The following is a 17,010-nucleotide window of genomic DNA, read 5'->3' on the forward strand; positions in this document are numbered from 1 at the left end:
GTTGTGTAGGCTCGTAAAAAAAACGTAGAAATGAAAATAAATCTAAAGTTTCATCTAAGATGTATATGATTGTGTAAAAGCAGAAACTTAATGTCCCAGCGAGTATATTTAAACTGTCATAAACCCCTCTTTGTCTTTTATACAATCTAATATTTGCAAGTGCAACAGAACAACTATCAAGTAAACCACATTTTTTTATTTTATTTACTTAGTTTATATTATGTAAATATATGCAAATGACACTTGATGTCAATGATGCCCCCTTATACAGTGCTGTCAGAGTTCCAGCACTCAGTATGCCATCTTTCTTATAGCAGCACAACTCAGACAGATGCCATAAAAGTTGTGAATCACCCCCTCAACCCCACCAACCACACCAACCACAGCCCTGCTAAATGTAGAGACTAGCATAAAGTCTTAGACACAGCTGCAGTTGCATGTGATTGTGGAGCGGTGGATGAGAATAAAACATTAATGTGTTATTAAGGATCCCGTAGCCTCTGGCCCCAATGCAATTAAAAACAAGATGGGAACAGGGCAGTAATCTTTTAATGCACTGTTATCACATAGCATCTTATGAAGAGGACTTATTTTTTATGTGCCGTTTTGATAGGAACGGCGGAGGTGAGATTTGCCATCGCAGGAGGGAGATATTTATTTTTTTCTCCAGAAGGTTGGTGTAATAGAGTTTTCTGTGCTTTTTGGTTGGAGTTAATGAGTTGCGTCTTAAGGAGAATGGAGATATGATAATTTGTCCAATGTGGAGGAGCCATATTTGATGTGGATCACGGCTAACAGGGTTGATTAGATTGACTGATTTCCACGCTGAGGTTTGATGTCATGTTCTTTTATTTAATGTGCTTAATTGGCATGGTAGGGGGTGTGGGCCATCAATTTGATGTAGTGCTAAGGACATAAAGTTCAAGAGTGACACTATTCACTCCTTTAGAAGGATCGGTGCACATATCTCAAGGGGTGCTATATGCAAACATTTCATCTGGGTGTATTTGTCTGAACCATAAGGCCGTAGATTACATCTACTGGTCACATCCCAATGGCATTCAGGTGAGTTTCTGTGTCAGAGTGTAAAATATACACTCTGGGACAGAAACAGTTCTCACTGGCTTGCTTGTTATGGCTGCCAAGAGCCGAATCTTTTGCTAAGTGTAATCAAATGCACAAGGCCAGTTAGTATTTATATAATGTTTGTGCTTCTTTTTACACTTATAAACGTAGCACCGCAGACTTACCAAAATAAGTCAGACTAGGGGATTAATGAGTTTGACTAGTGAGCTGGGATGGGTCACAAAGGTTGAATAGTTTAAAAACTGACCAGAGGTTAACCTGTTTTAGATTTTGCTGATAGTTTTGAATGAGAAGTCTGAAGTCTCCTGTGCTCAACGAGGCTGCATTTCTTTCAGGAAACATTAATATTTAGGGGTGGCATGATCCGCCTTTTTTGCCTCCGATACCGATTCCGATACCTGGGACTCAGTATTGGCCGATACCGATAGGATATCGGCCAATACTAAAATAATAATTAAAAAAACAGTGCCAGATTACCTAAAAAACTGTTTCTGTATGCCTCACTGTGGGGAAGAGACTGTGATTATTCTTTTGTTAAAGGCATCAAAGCTTGACTTAAACATTATTTTCTTACTTTGTAAAACAATACAGACAAAATATATACTATATAAATAAAAACGTTTTAATGAAGCAGCAACATATGATAGATTGGACAGAACAACTAAGGCTGTCAATAAACTGCCATTGCGCAAAAGTATTGTAATATGAAATGCTCTTCAGAGCGGCACGAAACCTTGTGCACATCACGTGCGCAGAATGATGCGCTCGAAGCAACATGGAGTCGCTTCCAGCCTGTCCTCATCCCAATGCGCTTTGCATTGAAAAGTTCAAATCACAAAAGTAAGATATACATAATATTTCTTTATTTATTCATTAGTTTGAGCCTTTTAACAGTTTTAAATTTCAGTTAATGTGCGCGTGAAGAGCAATTATATCGCTCTCTACTCCAGTGTTTTGATCACTGAGCAGTTGTGTTGTGATCTAACAGACACCCGGTAGAAAGTAACGTTAACATGTGAAACTCCAGCACGTTAAAGTCCTTTTATGCAAACCATAGAGCTTTATCTACAGATCTGTATAATAATAGGAACATTGACTCATCTTGGAGAGAGTTTCATCGTGTTGACTGTTTTACCCGAGCGCGACGCGCTGTTTGAGTGCTGAGAATGACTGACAGCCGCAGCGGAGGGAAGCACTTAGGTGAAGATTAATTTAACGATTTAAATCTGATATCTCACATTAAACTATATGTAATGGCTTCAGAAAACTTGGAATACAGTACACGAAAACATTATAGTGCTTTATAATGTTTTTGTGCCTTTTGTGTTGTATAACAATAACATACGTAGGCTACAATATCGGATCGGATTTGGATGGTCTCGTCTGGCGATACTCGATCCGGCAAATATTGCTAGTATCGGAGCAATACCGATACTGAGTATCGGATCGGGCCACCCCTAGTAATATTATATTAATATACAGTAAAAACAGTAATATTGTGAAATTATTATAATTTAAAATAACTATTTTCCATTTGAATATATTTAGAATATGTAACATTTAATGTGTAACTGACTGTATATATTTAACTATAAATTAGTGCTGTCAAATGGATTTGGCAAGATAATCACGATTAATCGCATCTAACATAAAAAAATCTGATTGGTTTCTGGACCTTTAATCAGTCTAATTATGTAAGACAGAATGGTCAATTATTTGATCAAACAACCCAATGAGTCGTTGACTCGTTTTTTTGTTGTTGTTTTTTAAAATATGTTCGTAGTTAGCACATCTCTACTATAAACTACCACTGACCTATCGTACAATGCTAAAAAAAAAAATGCTGTCCAGAGTATCCCTATTGCTCACGGTGCAGAGAGCTCAGGCTTGGGTGTTATATGCCAGGCAGGAGGCTCTTGTGGGAAGGGAACACCGGGCATGTTTCATAAGGAGAGGCGGAAAGAGAGGAGATAAGCACAGAAGGGCAGCTGGGACAAAGGCCCCAGAAAGAGGAGAGGTTAGACCGCCTCCAGGGAGCCACCCCTGAACAGAGGTGGTCTAGACCAGAGTGGCTCCTCTTTCTGCTCTCACACACTCCACTTGGCCTGCTCTAGAAAGAGAAGGGAGACTGCCAGAGATCAGCATCCAACCTCTTTCAGCTTCAGGGGTATACATATATGTGTGTGTGAAGGGTGAATCACATCGTGTTAGCCACATATGTTGCAGATGCTCAGACATGTTTCATGTAGCCAATTGCCATGTGATCTCATTGCAATGCATTTTTACATTTCAGACACATAGCCGAACTCCTGTTTGACTGTAAACAACTCCTGTTTAATAGTGTACAATGTGTTTTTGCCTTTTGCTAATTGGCAAATCTAGACTAAATCAGTGACATGGAAGACTACGTTGAGGTTGTGTTGAGGTGATATATGGTTTATCTTCAGCTATCTTGTTTCTTCTTCTGTGCTTTTTCTGGTCTTTTCTTGGTTTCTCATTTCCTCTTGTTTTGCCCCTTCGTTGACTCTTATTGTGACCCATTTAGAAAGTTGCAAACACTAATCTCATTAGATTATTTGTTTCATACCCTTTCTGCAAGGCTATAGGAATATCTATAGCAACAGGTGCTAGCATGTTCTTTACATCGTTTATAAGTACTCAGCATTTCTTACAACATAACCAGTCAAATAGCCTGGGTTGCATGATGTATTTGTACCATATTGGTTATTTGCTGCAAGATTAATCGTTAAAATATCGCAATCTCGATTCAAACAACCACGTGATCTTATTCCTAAATGACATCGATTTACTGTGTCTATCAAACTTTTGACAAAATCCTAACGGAGCATTCAAATCTGTGTTCATCTGTGACACAGAGAGAGCAGTTATCATGTTGGGGTATTAAACAGTTTCACAAACAGTCTTTTCAACCACACAGTATCATTATTATCTGTCTTACAATAATTCAAATTGTATAGTTCAGAAATAAACACTGATGTCTATGCTAGCGATTAAAATAGAGCAAATCCCCTTTTGAAAGTAACACGGCCCTTCAAATAACGAAGGTAAGGATTACATTGTTAGGCCACTAGGTAAAAAATTTATTAATTCGAGATTCTTTAAAAAACGCTGATTCATCCAGTAATGAAACAAGTGAAGTCTTTGAGTAAGTCATTGAATCAATCTTTCAAACCATTTAAAAAAAATAATATTTTGTCAGAACCTCTTATTTTATTTAGTTGTCTGATCGTGATCTCTATTTGAAACAAATAATCATAATTCTCAATTTATCCAGAATCATGCAACTCTAATTAATGGTAATGATATATATATCACTATATTCACTATTCACTAACTCACTTGTAGCATTTAAATAATTGATTTCAGTTTCTGTTGTTTTCTTTTTCTTTTAAATAGACAAAACGGTATATCATTTTAATATTATTTTTTTATTATAACATAATCATCTGCATCCCTACAAATAGAATTGCTTACAATAAGTATATGGGCATTGGCATAGTAACTAGAGGATCAGAAAGATTGTGTTTTATAAACCTGCAGTGTTCAAATTATTCCGTTAGGACTCCACAGTGCTGTTTAGAAAATGTATTGTTTGGTCTATGACTTTCATTGAATCCATTTATTGAGTAATCTTGCACCAATTCCAGTGAGCAGTATCTAAAATGAAATCTTGCCTGTCAAAGGTCATCATCCATAGGGTCTTAATATTTTTAAACAATCACAATGAAAATATGATCATTATCATGATTATTATAGGATAAGACTCAGTAGTACATTATAGGCAGTAATCATTGCGATTTCATGATTGTGGACTTTTGGACGTTACCCGTTCTCTTGTTTACCCAGAATGCATTTTGAAAGTCAAGAGTACTTCTCAACCTGTCAATCAAAGTCCTGCCCAGTACGCCCTCCCCCCTCAGTGCGTTATCTCTGTAGACAATCACAATGAAAATATTATCATAACAGAGATCATTATATGATCAGACCGGTGGTATGAAATCATCAATCAACGGACTTTACTCCTCTAGGCCTTCCTGACCTCACCTTACTTTTTTACCCTGAGTTTCATTCTGTCAATCATAGTCCTGACTTCCCAACCCTTTCAAGTAAGCCCCTCCTCCATCTCTCCCCCTTCATTTCTGGGCCGCTTTCCATTACTTGCCTCTCTCTCGTCCTCGATATCTACCGCTCTCACCCCCCCCCCCCCCAACAACTGTCTCTCTGTAACCCCCCTCTCCCCCTGTCTCCAGTCAGACCTCTAGCCTCACTGAACCAGGTCTTAGCGGTATGATAATGTGGAAAGTTGAACTGGCCCCATTACAGCTTGGCTGATGGCAGCGCCGATAAGGCCCTTGATAATGGGTGCAGATAGAGCTGACACAGCGGTCCAATAGCCAGCCCTCTCTCTCCCATTATCATTCCTGCCCACCGATGGGCTCCCAGCACACTATCTGCTCTCCATTTCCACTCCTGCAACAGATAAGAATGGAAATACTGACTTCATAGCTGACTGATTAAAGTGTCTGCCTTTCTTGATAATACACAGATAAATTATGTTTTTTTTTCTCTCCCTCTTTCTCTTTTGCTCCTTTCCTCTGTCTCTATCGCTTTCTCTCTCCCCCTCTCCCTCTGTTTTTCTCACTCTCTAGAAAGGAGAGGGGCGGCAGGGAGAAAAACGTCTCCTCTGTTAATTTCTCTTTCTTTGTAGGTTTATTTGAGAAGGAGAGAGGAGGAATGGGGAAGGAGGGGTATGTGGGAGAGATGGCGAGATGGTGCGGTTAATAAGAAAGTTTTTGAGGGCGGGGGAGCACTCGGGGTGTGATGGGGGAATGACTCCATTCAAGTGCCTCTCAGGGACTATTACATTTGGAATCTTGTCGACTGACACTCTACGACGCGCAATCACATCGCCATCTGCATAAACAAGCACTGCCTAAACGCTCTCGTTCCTCTCTCTCGCTCTGAAACACTGGGTCACCCAACCGCTGTGAATATTCATGGGCTAGTGGCCGTCCGGCCGATCACTGATTTCCCACGGCGACCGGAGGAAGTAGCCAGGTAGCGTGTGGGTAGCCCTATCGGTGCTGATGACCTCCCATGATCTTTAATAACACGCTCTTCCAGGGTGTTTTTTTTTTATCAGCGATTGCTCCACAGAGATACCGTGCTGATCAAACCGATAACATCCTTTTGTGTACAGTAAACCTGTCCTCTCTGTCACTTCCTTTTTGTTTCTCATCTGTGTTTTCCACCCATCCAGTTGTAAACTAGATTTTCCTCTCACACTTCCTGGATCACATTGCTGATGTCAGAGGGACTCGTGTCACATTGATGATGCAATCTACCGGCACACCTCAAATCTAAGGGTTCCTCCTGCCCAGCCCATAAGTGATGATGTCATGCACATGTGTTATTATATGGATGCAATCAAGGATGTCTAATATATTGTGTAACATTTTCGCTAATGGAGATGAGGGATGTAGTTTTTGGTGATCTTTATTATGCGTTTCGGATCTTTCTAGATTAATGTAAGTATTATACAGTAGATTTTCAAACTGGGGTGTGCAGAAAAGCTTGGTGAAAAATGTAAAAAAAAAAAGAAATTCTATATGTTATCAATTAATCAATTTCAAAATTACAATAATTTTAAGGTACAAAAAGTGTAATGAAACCGTTTTTGAGCAAAGTCTCGTATGCTTACCTAGGCTGCATTTATTTTATAAAAAAATACAATAATAAACTGTAATGTTGTAAATATTGCAATTCAAAATAAATGTTTTCTATTTTAATATATTTTAATGTTATTTATTTGTGTGATAAAATAAAGAGACATTTCTCAACAATTGTGCTGCTTAATATTTTTATGGAAACCATATTTTTTTTCTATTCTTTGATTAATACAAAGAAAAAGCATTTATTTGAAATGAAATATTTAATGTAAAAATTCACTTTTTTTTATCAATTTAATGCATATTTGATGAATGAAAGTATTAATTCCTTTCGAAAAAACTCCAAACCTTTGAACCGTGGTGTAAGTCTAGGCGATATATGGGTAGACATGATAAACTGGCCGATAAAGATGTGCTGTTCCATCATGAAATCTTATCATTTGCATTTTTAAGTATCTTTTTAAACACAGGCATTAATGTCCTAAGTGAACATAAACAGTTGAGAAAGAAAACACATGTGAATCAGTATATTGGATCACTAAATTCGGTCTTAAAGTTACAGCAACATAATATACCTGCTGCCGTCTGTGTCAATAATGTTAATCAAACAACAAACGAGAGAAAATCTCTCACTGCTCCTGACTGAATCACTTCTGTAACTTTCATAAGAATTTGTATTACTTAACTTTATACAATTTATGTAGTATTTCTTATTTCTAGTCTTTGAAGTTTTTCAGGTAGGTCTATTTCATTTGTTTTTTGTCTTTGTCCTATTGTAGTTGTTTAGTTGCTTTGTTCTTATTTTATCACTGATTGTTCTCTTCAGTGAGCTTGATGGTTTTTCTTTCTTATTTAGGCTAGTATTAGTTTTTTGTGATTATTGAAATCGGTGATGAGAATTATGAAATTTCAGTGCTATAATTTTTTTTATATAGGCCTAAAGCAAAACTAACTATATCTTAATATATATATATATATATATATATATAGTTAACATGAAATAAAGTTTGTGATATCGTATTGCGATGTATTTTGATCATATCGATCAATGAACATTATCTTCACTGAAATGAGTTTGTCCACCTGTTGAAACCTTACTGAAAAATGTGAAAATCTTATTGACCTCTAAATGAAACATATTAACATATTTAGCAAAGCATTACCCCAACAGAATGTTTCTGGGGTCCTTTTCTGCATTTACTGTAGCTTTTCAATCACTTAATACTGGAAGTTTAGGGTGATTGGCATTAAAATTCTGTCCGTTGTACCATCTAACTGACTATCTGTCCTTCTATCTTCCTGTCTTTCTGTCCAAGCGTCCGTTCTCTGCTTACATAGAGAGCTCACTTAAACTGCTCTCTTAAACAATGCAGTATTTGTTCAGGGCACTGTAACTGACCTTGATAGATTAGAGAGACCTTTTTACTTTCTGTGAGAGTTTGAGCACATTAGACCGAAATTATTAGTTTGCGTCTGAATATGCCCCCCCCCCCCCCCCCCCCTCCTACACACACATCGTTTTGTCTAGGAAACAATGTTTTATAAAAATGGGACATTTAAAAAAAGAAAGTTTACAAGTTGGCTTTTGCTCCCCAAATCTTGAAGTTCCCTCTGACATAGCTGCGCTCGCACATTCTCTTCAGCCGCGTGTCCCTGCGTGCTGAATTATTCACATTAGCGAGCCTGTAAAAAGCCTGCATAAGGTTAATTTGATACCAAAACCTTGCCTAGATTTTTAAGGGCAGTAGACCTTTTTTTCAGTTGGGCTACAAAGAACGGGGAGTGGAGGCGAAGAAGAAGAAGAAAAAATAACGAAAGCATGATAAAAAGCTCTGATAACGAAATGACTGTTGTGTAGGAGTTGATATCAATGTTATCTATCTGTCTTTTTCACTCACTTAGCCCTTCTGTTGTTTTTTATGCCTTATCTCTCTCTACCAAAATGCCAGGAACAAAAAGGGAGAAAGAAAAGAAATTACCGTACGGATTATTCATGGGGCCTGCTGATAAAGCGGGTGATGCAAAAATTAAGAATATACGGGGCTATTTGACTTTTTAAGATGGCAGTTGTTTTGCAGGATTATAATTATTTATTTTATTTTATTTATGAGGGAAGAGTGAAAAGATGAGTTTGTCTGGCCGTATCTCTCTATATCTGTCAAAGAGTGAGTGATTTGGCCTGTGTTAACCCTTTCTGGTCTTTTTCTAGACTGACGCACACACCTTCAAAACACACACACACACACACACACACACACACACACACACACACACACACACACACACACACACACACACACACACACACACACACACACACACACCTCAGCATTTTTAGAGCTGCTGGCCTCTGATAAGGCTAACCTCAGTCTGACCCAAATAAAGAGGCTGGACACAGTGGACAGGCGTGTTGCAGTGGGAGACAGGCATCTGCTGTTGTTGAGGACACTTGAGTTCATGTCCACCAAAATAAGAAGGAACGGGGCGTAACATGTATTTGACTTTGCTTTACATTTCTAAAGCCATTTTGGCAGGCGCAGTTCAACGGCTTAGTAATTTATTACCTGGCTAATTATCTTTTCATTCACTTTGACAGTTGTTTTATGACTCAGAGCTTCTAAACTTGTGTGTCTTAAAGGGACAGTTCATTCAAATCTAACTGTTGTTGAGGACAGTTGAGTTTACTTCCTGCAAAAAGAGAAGGAACTGGGCGTTACATGTAATTTGGATTTTCTTTAGTTTTCTGAATCCATTCTGACGGGCTCAGTTCAATGGCTTAGTAATTTATTACCTAGCTAATAATCCTTTCATTTTGATAGTTGTATTATGACTCAGAGCTTCTAAAAATGTGTGTCTTAAAGGGACAGTTCATCAAACAAATCAAACTGTTGTTTAATTGATTACCTGCTTCCAAACCTGTATGCTGTTATTTTTTTATAGGATGAAATTTCTAAATAATTGTCATACAGCCCTTACCATACAGCTATAGTTCATAGTAACCAGAGGGTTTCAAGCTCCTGAAAGTAGCACAAAACAAAACGGCGGCAACAACATAAAAGTGGATGACAAGTAGGGGTTTAACCGACCGTAGGTTCGGCACACATGTGATTATTTGCAAAATTTAACCATCATAGAGTGAAAAGTTATCATTTGCACGTATTTTGTCTTGCCAATTTAGTACTGTTATCTGTGGGCACAGCCACACACACCCGAAGTGCTCACACAGAGAGGCGTGTTTCAGACCGAATTGATTTCTCTTTCACATCTCCTTGCGCTTGAACGGATACACACACAAAATTATGTCAAAATACCCGTCTCTGCAAGTATTTTCAAACACAGTTGGTTTAACGTAAACAGTTGAGAAAGAAATCTGATTTGTATCTTTATACTGGATCCGTGCAGAGCAGCTATAAATACTTGCTGCTGTCTATGTCATTAATGTTAATCAAAAAACAGAACACCGCTTTAACAAAGATCTATATATAATTTATAGACTATAATGTTATTTCACATTTAGGCCTAATTATTACATTTTTGTATTGGGGATGCTAACCGATGTCCGTTTGACCGATGGTTGACCGTCTCAACGTTAACCGATCAAAGTTGTCGGTAGTCGGTTAAAAAAAAAAGTGATCTCTAAATTAGGCTATTATAGACAGTGGACTAAACGCTACTACAGTTAGCCATCTCATTCCAAGATATTGTTGTGTGAAGTGAACAAATCCCTCACACTCAATTTTTCATAACTCGCCTGTTTGTACTTAATAAACCAATAAAAACATTTGGCGCGAGGTCACAGCGTTTGGGTTCGCGCGCTCACAAGGTTTGCGAAAAGTAAAGGCTACAGGCTAAAACACTCGAGGTTAGAGCCAGTGCAGACGACAGGATGAAGCGTGCAAAGAAACGTAGTGTGTGGGACCATTTCACCAAAAATAATGACACAGTAAGTTGCAACTTGTGTGATACAGTGCTTAGATACAGTAGTAATACTGTAGAAATACATTACATCTACATTTCAGTGGTAACAGATAAGGTGATGATGATCATCATCTTTCTTTATTATTGTTAGCACTAACGTTACCTCAAACTAAAGCGGCGTCTCTTCGGAGCTGTCATTTTCTTAAATGAGCCGCTGCAATGTTTCAAATGAGCTTCTAACGCTAGACTAACGCCTTTATTTTCAACGCGATCACCTTGTACCCAAACCATTTCAAAACTAAGGAGCCATTTGTCCTCCGATTACATACAAGCTCCTCGGCGCCGCGTTTGCGGGACTCATGTTTCGCCCTGTAGGGGATTTTAAAATAGTGACGTGAGTGGAAGCGCGGCGCCGGGGCAGTGTGTGTGTGTGTGTGTGTGTGAGCGGGAGGCAGAGAGAGACGCGACAGAGTTGCGAAATTGCAGGCGCGGCTCGAAATGGCTGTTATTTCAAATAGCGTGGCATATTTTAAACTAATCGGTTAACCGGTTTCAACCGGCTAACAAGGCTCGGTGGTCGGTCAAGACAATTTTTAGTTTTCGCCATCCCTATTTTGTACCTGAATATTACAGTTAGACCTTACTTTATTTTTAACTTTGTTATATTGAATTATATATAATTTTATTTTTTTATATTGTTATATATAATTTCATTTATATATATATATATATATATATATATATATATATATATATATAATTGTGTATATATATATATATATATGCATATATATATAAAAAACAAATATATATATATGCATGCTTGTAATTAATGTATTCATTCTTTTTTTGTGACACTTTGTTTTTATTTTATTTATTCTTGTGAGGGCAAAGCCGAATTTTCAGCCTCATTATTCCAGTTTTTAGTGTCACATGATCAGAAATCATTCTAATATGCTGATGTTCTTTCAATATATGACAATATATCTTCTGCATTTATCCCTTGGGTACAATGTTGTTCTCTCACATCTGACTATGGTCCAGTCAGGAGTCTTTCTGTGGAGTCCTTGTGATTTACACTTGACCCTGTTTTTTTAGCTGAAGGTCAGGTGGTACTCCAGTCCTGCGCTCGCCCGGACGCTTCAGATTTCCTCTTGCCTTTGTGCCTCAGGCTGTTGTGTGTGAGAGCAGCCTCTGTGTGAGAAGATTCATGTGTATATTTTTATTTGCGCGTTATACACGTACGCGTATAATAAAATGTGCACACATTAAAAATTGTATATACTTTTTTTGGAGGTGCATCTCCATGACAATGTCTTGTCTATATAGCATTTTACCTTGGATGATTTGTCCTCCATTGTTATGCAACAAAAGATAGTTTTAACAAAGTAAACTGTTAGCTTGATTGTTTTTCATATTACTATTAGATCTTTTTGCAGCTTCTCCTGTCTGAGAACCACCTACTTTAACAGGTAGAGATAATGTAAATGACATGCTAAGTGACCACGGTTTTGTTTTTATGAATGGGTGAAATAGCGCATTGTGAGGAAAAAACACATTCAAATAATAATGTGACGGATCAGATGATGGTGTTTTTTAAGATGATAGGGAAAAATTTGCAGAAGTCATCCAAAATCGATTTGGATCTGGCCATTTCAGGCAGTGATTGCCATTTTTATGTGCAATACATGGTGGATGGACAATGAGTGGCCTGTTGGCATGTCGATTAAAGAGATCATTTATGTTTATTTCTCATTTTCGACATGCTGCTGCTTAGCTGGAGATGTTTAACTGCATAACTGTATAACTTCAGTCAATGTCTTTGCTTAATATTTTACTTATTGTGTCATGTGTACATACATACTAGTCTGAAACATACTTCAGCACTTTTTAATGTTAAGATTTCCAAGTCGCACACAAAGGCAATATGCGGCATTTGAGTTTCTGTGATATTGAGCATTATTAAATCAGATTGCGGAGTGAAAGGAATGTATAATCTCTACGAAAACTGTCATTTTAAACCTGTGCTACTGTTAGAGCCCATTTTGATCACAATCTCCTTGTGAATATCCCTTACTCGCGCACGCACACACTTGGCTCCTTTGCCCTTTCCTCTTTGTGCTGTGTCTATCCCTCCCTCTTTCTGTTCTCCCTCCATAAACGGTGAGTCTTGTCTAAGTATTAGTATTAGAGGCAGCAGTGTCCCCTGAAGTAAAACAATCTGCTGTAATCTATCAGTGTGTTATCAGTCCTATCTGAGAGCTGGAGCGAGCCGGGCCGGGGCCATGGCGCCGTGCTCCGGAGCTGATAAAGTTTCAGAGTTCAGCGATGATGAATGTTAAGAAACTACACCCTCGTTAGAGAGGATGTGGACTTGGCAGGGACCATGAATGGGGCCGCACATGAAAGCAGAGAGAGAAAGGAAAATGTTGGCACCCCGCACTAGTCGTCAGGTTAGAGGTCAAAACCCTGTTATTGCACAGACATTCTCGCTTTCGTCTTTTATTCTTTCAGTTCAAACATTCTGACTTTTTAATGGACAAACATTTATACAGTGGTTTCAAAAAGTTTTTGGACACCTAAGCCACTTTTATTTATACTTTTTTGCTTTATATTACCAAATTTCATTTATTTTAAGGAAAGTGGCCCTAAATGAGGTTCATAGGCCAAATGATTTGTTATGATTCTAATTTAAATAATTTTTTTAAATGTTTAAATTTAAATACTTTTTGAGGTGCTGAATTTAATATATTTCAGAGGGTTTTAGTAAAATATGTGTAGTTGGGCAAATAAATATTGCTGTTTATTTTATTCAGGCCTACTTATATGTTTGGGCATGAAAAATAAAAAATATTAATTTTGTTCATTTGAAGAACATAGTAGAAAGCATTTCTTGGTTATTTTTGTCGAGATTTAGTTTTGTTTTTTATTGTAGTTACTACTTGCATTAAACTTTCTAAATCTACTTGGCAAAAATATTTAATTGCAATGGTTAATTTGATTGATTAAAAAAACACTTTTTTAATTAATTCAGAGCATATATTAATATTGAGATATACTTTCAATCTCAATTGAAGGCAGAAAAAAAATTGAATTAATTGTTTTAGCAATATCACTGAGCCCTAATTTAAATTTCTCCTATATCACGATATCTTGATGATAAAGTTGCTGCCTTAGCATTGCTGTCTTAGCTGAAGATTGAAAGTGCTTATCTCTGCCTCTAATAAACTAGTACAGTCGCTTCCCTCATGAGAAAGTTTACAGAGGACAGCTGGATGTCATCTGGAGTGACTGCTTTGTCGTCATTAACTAACTAATTATTTTGAGCTTGTGAAGAACCAGCTTCTCATATCCAGACTCCGATCCCGAGAAGAACTGCAGAACTGGACCCAGATCAAGTGCACAGCTTGTCCTGCCCTAGTAATGTCCTCTGGCCCATCTTTCCAGTGACCTCTCTGCCTAAAGCCAGCACATCAACTGCTCCCATCTATCAGTCCGTATCATGCCTCAAAGTCCCCTGATGACGATGCATTTGATAAGAGCGCAGTACTAAGAAGTGCACGGTGCAAATAGCCGATAAAGCATTATTTTCCTGACAGATATTAAGTGCTTAGAGTTCAAATTTCAGGCTAATAGCTTTTCTGAGTCTTTACTCAAGATTTGTTGTGGTCGAACAAAAATAGCTCTGCTCAGTCTCGGGAGAGATGTGCGCTTCGTCAACGTAAAAACCTGCGTGTTATTCACTGATCAACCTTCAATCCAGTTTAACTAGTTGGTAATAGTCCCATATTGGTTAACAGCCGATAAATAAGTTTTATTTGTTAATTCATTGATATTAGAAATTAAATTGTGATGCTCATTTCCTATATGTTTACATTTATATTATCTTTTTTGCCATCTGACACTTACTTAAAAACACTAACAATACATTGGATTTTTTATTTATTTACTTATCAATGTTTGATATTTAAACGTGCACGCATATTTCCTACGTTTTTACATTTGGATGACCTTTGCTGTCATCTAACACGTAAACTTAATCTTTAAAAACACTAAGACCATAAAAGTCCTTGCACACTGAGTCCGAAATTTTTGTCCAGAATTTCCGCACGTTAAAAAATAAATACGACCTCACGTTTACACACTGCCTTTGAAACTTTCGTCCATCATGAAAAAAATTCGGATCGGGTTCGATTTTATGAGTTTTTCGCATCCGTAGCAAGCATTTTGAGAGGTGTTTTGACCATTCAGAGCCCCCGAATGACGAATACGAAAAAACGCATATGAAAATTTTGGACCTTAAGACTTAAATGTAATCTTTAGCAAATCTTCAATTTTCATACTGTGGATTATAATGTGATGCCTAAATCCACTAAAATTGGTTTTAGTTCTAATCCATTTTATTTAGATAAAGTAGTATAGAATTTTGGCCATTTTATCGGTTATCTGCATGAAATAACATGAAATTTCTTTTTTTACGTTTGTTCAGAATTTTAATATCTGTGAATTATAAATATAATATAAATGAATTAAGTCTCATTCTTTTCATATAAAAAACTAGGTGCTTGGATTGCAGTGATGAAATTTTTGGCTGTGTTTTTTCCATTCATTCATTAATTTTTCTAGTGAATCAAGCACTAAAACCGCGCCAAAAGTGGGTGCAGATAAACTGCGCTAATAGTAAGAACAATTAATTCTTGGTGAATTCTCCTACTGTCTGCTGAATTAGACCACGACGGACCTTAATAAAAGCACGCCTCTCGTTTTCCTCCTCGTGCAAAGTCATATTTGAGTCTTCTGATAAATAGAAAAAGAGTTCTCGGTCTTAAAAGCTCTTAAAAGACGGGCATACCATTGTGATCACGACAAAGTTCATGAGCGTATAATGGAAGCTAATGTGACGCAGGGCGCGAGCAGCTTTGTTCGCAGAAGTGCAGAGCGTTTAATAGAATCTGATAGGCGTCAGTCCCCGGGCCCTGAGGACAGAGGGGGGACTACGCGCTCATCAAGGAAGTCTTTGCTCATCAAGGGAGTCGGGCGCGCTCTGAAGGAATAATTTGTCAATAATTGGCCGTGTCAGTCTCGTTAGACATTTGATAATGTCCCGTTTCTTTAGGGTCGGCCCGGCAAATATCTCCAATGAAAAGCAGCGCATGGCAGCAGATCTCGGCTCCCGATAGCACCATTAAGGGCTTTAGAAGTATTTTAGCTGAATTCACACAAAGCAAAAATAGATAAATAAATAATGAAAAAGAAAAGTGGAACATCAACTGTCAGGGAAGTGATATGGACTATAAAAATCATTGGGGAGGGTTGAGAGATAAAAGATTATCCCTTTTTTCTGTCGCCTTACTGCCTCCTCAGCCATCGCTGAGGCTAATTCGCTTACTCAAGCAATAGAGCAGACTTACAGTGCAAGTGTGTGTGTGTCTTGTGGCCCTGTTTTAAGAACGCTTACTCTAACACTACTACAGCATGACATCTGGCTTTACGCTAAAGGTGTTCAATACAGATGTCTGTTTCTGCCATTTTTGTAAAAAATGCCAGGTTTATTGGGGATCTTCTTTTGGACATGGCCGTTCTTCTGTCAGATCTCATAATCACTTGAAGTATGGGATCCATTATCCATTCCGAGAGGCCAGGCATTCCTTTCTGCAGATATGGCGGAAAGTCTATCTCTATAATATCTCGGAATGGCTAACCTTCATCAGATTGCCCAAAATCCTTGATGACAGCCACATTCCAGGGAGCTGCTCAGGTCAGTGGTTGTAGAGATGTCAGTGTAGTCATACTGGCTTGCGTCTGACAGAAGGCGTGCTATCGTATGAATCTATGGCAGTGTCGTCAGTTTGTGTGAGGTCCATGTTTTCTCCCCTGGCCGTAGTTCGGGAAGGTGTCCCTTAGTGCCTATCAGAACAGAGATCAGCCTGATACGAGCTGTCATGCCCTGCTCTTGTTCGCCCTGTGACCTTTCAGTCAACTGGGCCCGGTTTGCATGCACAGTTGCTCTTTCCTTTTTATGCAAATGCACTCTCAGAGGTTGCTGAGAGAAGCCTCGGCCCTGCCTAGAAACTGAAGTGTATTAGTTAGATTATTATTAGATAAGTGTATATTAGTTTTAGTGTGGACTGAGTTATCCGTTTATGTTTTATTGCTTTTTTGTTTCTATTATATTTCAGGTTTCCAGATTTATTCTTTAAAAAAGAAAAATGATATATAATTTGTTTATATATAATTATAAATATTTATATTTATATAAAAATACATATTTTGATTAAATAATATTTTTATATTTAATATTTTTAGTATTTTTTTA

The 17,010-nt window shown here is 37.7% G+C and overlaps 1 protein-coding gene across 3 annotated transcripts in view; it reads left to right on the top strand.

Annotated features, from left to right (window-relative positions):
• Positions 1-17,010, top strand: part of zfpm1 (zinc finger protein, FOG family member 1) — an 84,780-nt gene that overhangs the window by 5,209 nt on the left and 62,561 nt on the right. The window contains exon 1 of one of the 3 annotated variants that reach the window (XM_077193382.1): positions 9,168-9,269. The exons of the other annotated variants lie outside the window; for them this stretch is intronic. The gene's annotated coding sequence lies outside the window, so the exon portion shown is untranslated. Of the gene's footprint in view, positions 1-9,167; positions 9,270-17,010 lie in introns of those variants that run through there. 3 annotated transcript variants of the gene reach the window in all.

The sequence above is a fragment of the Siphateles boraxobius genome, unplaced genomic scaffold (assembly GCF_051911475.1).
Source record: "Siphateles boraxobius isolate OS27281-9 unplaced genomic scaffold, OSU_SipBor_1 31, whole genome shotgun sequence".
Lineage (NCBI taxonomy): Eukaryota > Metazoa > Chordata > Actinopteri > Cypriniformes > Leuciscidae > Siphateles > Siphateles boraxobius.